Genomic DNA, 8,765 nt, shown 5'->3' with positions numbered 1-8,765 from the left:
CGCCTCATCGAACCCTGAAGGACTTTCGCCCTGTTTCTGACGAATTGCCCGAATCTGATCGAACTTCGGGTTGTTTCGTTGGCGTCCGTCGGAATTTCTCGACGACGCGACCCACTTTTGCTAAGCCTCGGTCACCGTACGCGGACGAAGCCTTGTGGGACGTAGAAGCCAGGATTTACGTACTTTCCGGGACTTCCACACTCGCAGAGTGATCGTCAATATACACCAACAGGATCGTCGATTCCTTTCTATATTCTTAGCTCTTCCGTATTGACGGTTTCCGTTTCTTGAAAAGGTCTAATGTAATTTTATTCCGCGTCAAGTCGTCCGTGAGCAAAGATTTTCGTCGGAATTCTGCTTCTTAAAAAGTTCCTAGAAATCGTTACTTTACCTCCACTACATCGTCGATATAACACCCACATAGTTAGTGAAATAGCGGTCTCCAAAGCAAATACTTTGAATCTGAAATCTGCCTTCTGTCGCGAATGTTCTCGACGCGGTTGTTCCAGACACAGGCGTAATTTATAACGTTTATAAATTCCATTTTGAAACCGCAAAATCTGATTTATCGCTCGGTGTATGGCGACAAGGGATAAAATTCCCAATGGCAGGTATAAATTAAAACTATAAGTTAGTATTCCATCCACTCCATCCGCTTAAATGTAATCCATATTACCCCTTTCACATTGTACGGACAAAATCAATTTAGCTCTGGAATGCTTGGCGTTCTGGGGGGACTGAACGTGGCCCTCGGGGGGATCATCGATCAAAAGCCGGCGCCGGACACGAAAACGGCGGTCACTCTTCAAAGTCTTTTCCAACTTTGATTTCAACCCGGGAAACCGCGCCACGAGTTCAAGAATGAACCGTGAAAAGGCTGGAAGCGTATTATACGCTAAAGCGAACGGAGAAGAAGAAAGAACGGATATATCGGGGCCAAAGACATACTCGGAGGAGAAATAGACACATCGTGTTCGGCGTGTCTCGGATCAGCGATCCAGTGTCTCGAACGGGAGTAGGACTTAAGGATTTCAAAGAATCGTTGTGTCGAAAAAGAGGCGCTTTCTTTTACAACGATGCTACAAGCGACTTTTTCTCGGCTAACATTCATCCCCGGGTGCTTCTACAGTTTTTCTCGAAATTGGGAGTTTATTCGAACTTATTTTTGTTCCCCGAGTTAAGTTTGTGTTGAGGATAGTCTATCGTCTCTGTCCGTGCATTTTTTTTATAACTTTTATAATTTTAGAATAGTTAAGTTATGATAAATTCGACATTAAAGTTTTAAAGATGTTAGTACAGCCGATAAATAGTAAGATTTTAGTACAACCGATAAATAGTAAGATTTTAGTACAACCGATAAATAGTAAGATTCTAGTACAACCGATAAATAGTAAGATTTTAGTACAACCGATAAATAGTAAGATTCTAGTACAACCGATAAATAGTAAGATTTTAGTACAACCCATAAATAGTAAGATTTTAGTAGAACCGGTAAATAGTAAGATTTTAGTACAACCGATAAATAGTAAGATTTTAGTAGAGCCGATAAATAGTAAGATTTTAGTACAACCAATAAATAGTAAGATTTTAGTACAACCGATAAATAGTAAGATTTTAGTACAACCGATAAATAGTAAGATTTTAGTACAACCGATAAATAGTAAGATTTTAGTACAACCGATAAATAGTAAGATTTTAGTAGAGCCGATAAATAGTAAGATTCTAGTACAACCGATAAATAGTAAGATTTTAGTACAACCGATAAATAGTAAGATTCTAGTACAACCGATAAATAGTAAGATTTTAGTACAACCGATAAATTATAAAATTTTAGTACAACCGATAAATAGTAAGATTTTAGTACAACCGATAAATAGTAAGATTTTAGTACAACCGATAAATAGTAAGATTTTAGTACAACCGATAAATAGTAAGATTTTAGTACAACCGGTAAGTAGTAAGATTTTAGTACAACTGGGTGAAAACTCGGAACTACTCCTTCTGCGTTGAGTTCTCTCCCCACTGGTTTAAGGGGTTTTCCCCCGAGATCTTCGGTTTCCCCTTCCATAAAAACTTGTTGAGGTTAACGGTAATAGTTAAAGTAGGGAGCTGTTGGCTCGATCGCGTGGCATGCGGGGCTTGCCACCACCCTCCTACGCATTGTAACCCGGCCACCTGAATTAATGGCTTCAAAAGTCGCTTGACGACTTAGGCCTAAGGTGGTGCCTTGGGTATTAGCCTAGCTGATTATTATTATTAGTAAGATTTTAGTACAACCGGTAAGTAGTAAGATTTTAGTACAACCGATGAATAGAAAGATTTTAGTACAACCGGTAAGTAGTAAGATTTTAGTACAACCGATAAATAGTAAGATTTTAGTACAACCGATAAATAGTAAGATTTTTTGATTATTTCTCTGAGTATTTATGTGGCATTTGGATGGCTAACCAATAAAAATTCCACAGAAATACTCACAGCAATAATCAAAAAATCCTATTATTTAATTGAGATTGTTGCTTTGTAAAGTAAGTCTCGCGTAATAATTTTAATATCTGTCCCTTGATAGCAGTACTGTCTAAAAGGAATAAACACAGTTTTTTTTTTTCATTTCGCAGAACTGGTTTTTGTGGGCATCGAGGCAGAATGATGTTTCTCCCGGCATGAGAGGGGGGACGGAAAAATGTCACAAGCGCGTGCTTCAATCGCGTCGGAAGACGTCAATTTTAGGCAACCAATGAGATTCACTCTCCCTAAGTAATAAAGTATAAATAAATACATTATACAAATGCAGTGATTTTTAATCTATGTAAATACAATTTGAAAACTGTTAAAACTGTAAATACAATTTGTTTGAAAGTACCAAGTATACTGTTAAAACGCAAACCGATGATTTCCCAATCTACAATTATTTTTTTTAGTTAAACTATCAGTTTCACTGTCATCCTTTAGTGAAACGTTTGTTTAAAAATAAATTTTATACTTCTGGTATCATGAAATACAAGGATGTCTCTCGCAATCAGATACTGCTCAGTGAAGCAAGCCACTAAGCGATTTAGGCAGATTAAATCAACATTCTACCATACAGGGTGTCCACTAAAAAATGAACCAGGGCGAATATCTCAAAATCTGTTTTAGGTCATCCAAAAACTAACTCGAGAACCGTAAGTGGTACAAAGTTGGTTCCAATTAGAAAAGTGTTCCACGTGACTTTTTATGTACAAATAGGAAGCCGAGAAATGCTAGATGAAAAACAAGAAGGTCGTTAAGTTGATAACGTGTCGAAAGCGAGGTTCGGGAGCTGATAACTCTAAAGATACTCGTGTTAGAGTACTGAAATTTGCTACACATCCTCATCAGGATTGAGGGTCTTTAGTTTAAAAATTTCAATGACCTTGAACCATGTCTTCAAGGTCTTCCAAAAAACAAACGCGAGAGCCGTAAGTGTTAGAAAGTTGTGACGGTTACTCATCATTGTTTAAATTGATTTTTTTCGATTAGTCTTACAAATTTATCAAAAAATAAATCGGATAATACAGAAATATAAATTACTTGATCAAAACGTTTTACGAATAATTTTAAGAGCTTTATCTATTGAATAAAAGTTAACCATCCCCAACCTCTAGAAAGTTGGTTCCAATTAGAAAAGTGTTCCACGTCTTCAAGGTCAACCAATTTTACAAACTTGAAAAACTCCCACCATAATTAGTTTGTCTAGCAAATTTCGATGAAACACGAATTGGTTTCGAGTTATGTACGATTTCTTTCAATTTTCTTTTTAACGACCTTTGTGATTCTGAAAAATATTTCCTCGACTTCCTATTGGTTAAATTCGATCGAATCAAAGCTAATTAGACCTACAATGTGACGTGAAACACTTTTCTAATAGGCGAAACTATAAAATAAATTTGGTCTTAGCCAACTTGTTAAAATGGGAAAACAAAATCACGTGACTACCATTTCACAGCCAACTTTGATTCGGTAACTCGTGTTTATAGTTGGCCGTGCGAGGGCTTAGAAAAAATTATTCCTTCCAGATACTGCAGACAGCTAATTAACTTACACTTTTCTATTACAAAATGTTTTAAATAATAATAATAATTAGATAATTTAGAAAATTTAAACCGCCATTAGCAAAATAAAATGAATAATAGTTCGAATTTCGTAGGATAGATGGCGCTGCAGTTCTCCACAAAGTCATGTGACTACCATCTTTTCATCCCCCCTGGACTTTATAGTCTCGCCTATTGGAACCAAATTACTAACACTTACGGTTCACGTGTTAGTTTTTGGATGACCTTGAATACATGGTTCAAGGTCATGGAAATTTTCAAACTAAAGACCCTCTGTCCTGATGAGGATGTGTAGCAAATTTCAGTACTCTAACACGAGTATCTTTAGAGTTATCAGCTCCCGAACCTCGCTTTCGACACGTTATCAACTTAACGACCTTCTTGTTTTTCATCTAGCATTTATCGGCTTCCTATTGGTCAAATCCGATCAAGTCAAAGCTATTTGTACTTAAAAAGTTACGTGGAACACTTTTCTAATTGGAATCAACTTTGTAACGCTTACGGTTCTCGAGTTAGTTTTTGGATGACCTTGAAGACATGGTTCAAGGTCATCGAAATTTTCGCAGTAGGTTTCCCCCTACATCTTGTAAACGACTTGAAAATTTCAAAATCGTACCTAAAACAGATTTTGAGATATTCGAACTGGTTCATTTTTTAGTGGACACCCTGTATACTTAAAATGGTAATATCGACATCAAACCACTTTGTCCCAGATCTCCATTGACTTCCATAGTGTGAACATTGACCTCAAATATATCTCAAGCTTCCTAATGTGCTAGCAAATTACCTTTAACTTTTACGTTTAAAGGCTCTATAAAATTGTTAATATTTAATGTATTTCTGAATACGGAAGCTTCGTTCTCATTGATTCAATTATTTCAACTCCAATTGTCAAAAATGGGTTACTATAAATTTAGTAAATCCTGCTTTTGTATTCAAATCAGCTAATACTATTTTTGGATATAGTTACGTTAAAGCGTGGCACATGATAGCACTCGATTTTCCGATGGAGAATATACTTTTAAAAAGGGGAATTGTCACCAAAACCAAAATTTACGAGGTTTTTTTACAGAATGATAGAAAATATAGTAATGATTATGTCCCTGAAATTTTATAGTTATTGGAAAAGTATTTAAAAAGTTACGCTACTCTTTCGGCAACCTACAGCCAACGGCTCCAAAAATTTCAGAAATCACGGTTGAACCTACGTGCAGCGCCAAAAGAATGAAGCGGCAAAAATTTGAGAAAGAGCGGCGTGCAAGGCGTATTAAAAACACGATTAACTACAATCTACCAATATAACTAGGTTAAAAAGCCAAGGAGAATGTCCGACCGAAAAAAGATAAAACCGGGGAAAATAATATTTCGTTCAATAGATGGCGCTGCAGGTAGGTTCAACCCAGCGGTTCTGAGATTCTCTAGTCGGGGGGATAAAACACTAAATTTGGTTGCTTATAATAAATCAAATACTGGAAATATTAACAAGAAATTTTGTGTATAACCATTTTCGGACGTCCTCTATCCATTTAAATGGTTTTTAACCAATTTTAGGGTGGTGACAATTCCCCTTTAACAATTATTTTCAACACGCAAGGATTAAATATGAATAAGTGATACCAAAACAAATTTTTCTTAAAACGATATTCCAAGGATAATTTATCGGTAACAGAATTTAATTAAATAATATGAAACAGTAACGTATCGAAGGGGACGATAGTCGCCATAGTGAGGTCGGGAAAGTGACTAGCTTTCCGAGACAGAGCTAGTATTATCCCGAAGCAATTAAGGACCGATTTCCCCCTATTGTAACTACTCAAACATTCATTGTAGCGAAACAAGTGATTAACCATTGGAAAGTTCACACGCATACGGCAAACTCGTCTTAAAACTGTCACTCTGGGATTAGTGTTCGGAATTGTTTATTCATCATCCACAAATTTTACGATTTATTTAAAAAACGTTGGTAAAAATAATATAATCTTAACTTACTTAATTATGTTTTTTACGCAACCAAGAATTTATTTGAATAAAAGTGGTATTTATTTAAATAATTGTTTGTTTTATTTAAATAATAGGCTTATTCACTTTCGATTATTTAAATATTTTACAATTTTTATTCAACTATTGATTATTTAAATAAATATTATTTAAATATAGCCGAGCTTATTTTATTCATGGATAAAAATTAATCGACTGCCTAGCACTATCTGGGATCATTATTCTAATAATGGTAAGTAGTCAAAATAGCCAAAATGTCCAAAAGAAAATTTCTTTTTCTTCTTCTTGCAGACCGCTCTAGAACTAAAATTACTTCTCCGATTTGCGTGAAAATTGGTGTCTACGTTCATCTTGGTTTTAAATTGTCGCGATACAATGGATAAGCCTCAGTACTGTCGTTGAGTTAGTGAGAAACACATAAGCCCTACCACGATATTTTATCAAAACTTTGAAACCTAATAGCAAAAGGCAAAGTCAACAGTTTGATTAAATAACTGAAGAAATAATAAGATGCTATATTAATTCAACAAAATTTACGCTTAACGTCATTACCCTTTGCGTTGTCGCCAATTTCTATACCATTTTGGCAAAACAAAATAAGGATAGTTAGTACGGAAACAGACCTTTGGTGGAAAATTTTGTATAGTACAAACTGCTAAATGGGCATATAGCATACTCTATAACGGTATTTTCGTTGCTCGCATTAGTTTGCAGCTCACGGTACCATTATTTATTCACGTAGCGATCTAGCTGCCGCCGAACCTCAGATTATTCTTCAACAATTAGGTATCGAAGGGTCAATGATAAGTCGATCGACAGAAAATATCAGCTCCACAATATCGCAAAGTTTATTTGGGCGCACAAAAGTTTGCAATTTACCCATTTTAGTGATTATTGGCGATTTTCGGCTTTTAATGTACACAATGTTTTAAATTATGACCGACTTGATTGAAAATTGTAGTTTTAGTTAGTGTTGATCATTTCTGAGCTATATTTATGGGTGCATTAAGAAATTTTAATTTTAGTTGAGATTTCTGGCTATTGGAGATTCATACCAATAGGCCTTTCCATAATATATTTCTACGTGCTTTCACGGTTTTTTCTACGTCACACACCACGAATTTTTTAGAGTATAGAGTATGTGACGAAACAAAAGTACTTTTTATTTTAAACTAGACTAAACACCAATATAGTTTACAAAATTACATTACCGCGTGTTGCTTTAACAAAAACGTGTTCTAATTTTTTAAATTTGATTTTCATAAAATGTAAAAAAATCGATGTTTAGACCGTCGCGTGTTTAGTCACTGAAGCTGCATAGTGTAAATGGATATCGCCGAACTACTTAAGAATGAAATAAATAAGAGCAATCAAGCGAAAACAATGTATTCATAAAATTAAATAAGACCTCTCTAATGTAGTTATATGAAAATTTTTCGTCACCTTTTTGGCTCTCAAAAATGCTCACAATCAGTTTATTAAAATATAAAATACGTGTCCAAAAACGCCTGGGAAATAGAAATCTCTAATGAATCAAGAATATCACCAAATAACTATTATTTTTTTAGCATGTTACCAATAACTATACTTTTTTACTTGTATTTTTCATTCTTATCTTTTTATCGATTTTCTCTTGTTCTAGTTTAGAATCTTATTTTGGTGGATTTTAGGAAATTTTGTTCACCTACAATGTTAAGGCTTGCGCCCTTTTTCCCAGATTTTTTGCGCCCTTTCAGTTGTCAGGTCGGGCCATGGCCCACCCTGGCCCTATCGTGCGCACGCCTATGTGACTGTCAATGAAATGTTAAGCCTGCCCTTAGTTCACAAGGCTATAAACTGTTAAACATCGAAACCGTACTATTATTTTAAATCTTTAAATCCTCTTTTCTGATGACTAATTAAGTAAACGAAATTCTTTTATACTTTAAACATTTGATATAACAAATTTAACAATATCACTTGGATTAATTTGAATCCGCCATGTTTTGTAAATACTTTCACTCTGTAGCAGACGACATACCAAACTCAAGAGTCGAGCGAGGGTAAAAATAAGGAGTAGTATACATAACGTTGATCTCAATCATCCTTGCAAAAACAGTTTTCCTTCCCCCTTTTACCGTAACGAACATTTTATGTAAAGGTCAATTCAAGATTCAGAATTCAAGCGCCATCTCTCTCCAAGTATTTGATCCTTAACTTTGGAAACCTCTACGAACGGTTTCCATTGTCTTCTACAGGGCGTTTAATACTTTCGATGTTTGTTATATCATAAACTAAGGAAGGTTTCACGATAAAAGGTAGGAAAGTCCATGATAAAAGGTGCAAAAAAAGCTAAAAACTAACAATTTTATAGTAGTGATAAAAATGACGAAATACTCGCACCAATAGGTCTTCGAGTATAAAATTTAAACGCGAAACTCGGACCAAGTAGATCTTCGAGTCAAAAACCAATTAAAATTGAATTAAATAGCCAGAATTTTCAGCCGGTGGGAATCTTTAAAGCCTGAAAGCAAAATCCACGTATATCTTTCAGATATGTGTATTTAGTTACGTGGATTTTACTTTCTGGCGGCGTGAAGTTTACTGATTTAAAAATTACGGTTTTGCGCGTGAAAGTACTTTTACATTGTGAGGTATAGCAAGCTTATTTACCTGCTTTTATACCCTTTCACGCGCAAATTGAATTTTAAGATCTAC

This window comes from Leiobunum rupestre, chromosome 11, assembly GCF_980474605.1.
Source record: "Leiobunum rupestre chromosome 11, qqLeiRupe1.1.hap1, whole genome shotgun sequence".
NCBI classification, from domain to species: Eukaryota; Metazoa; Arthropoda; class Arachnida; order Opiliones; family Sclerosomatidae; genus Leiobunum; species Leiobunum rupestre.
This window is presented reverse-complemented; position numbering follows the sequence as displayed.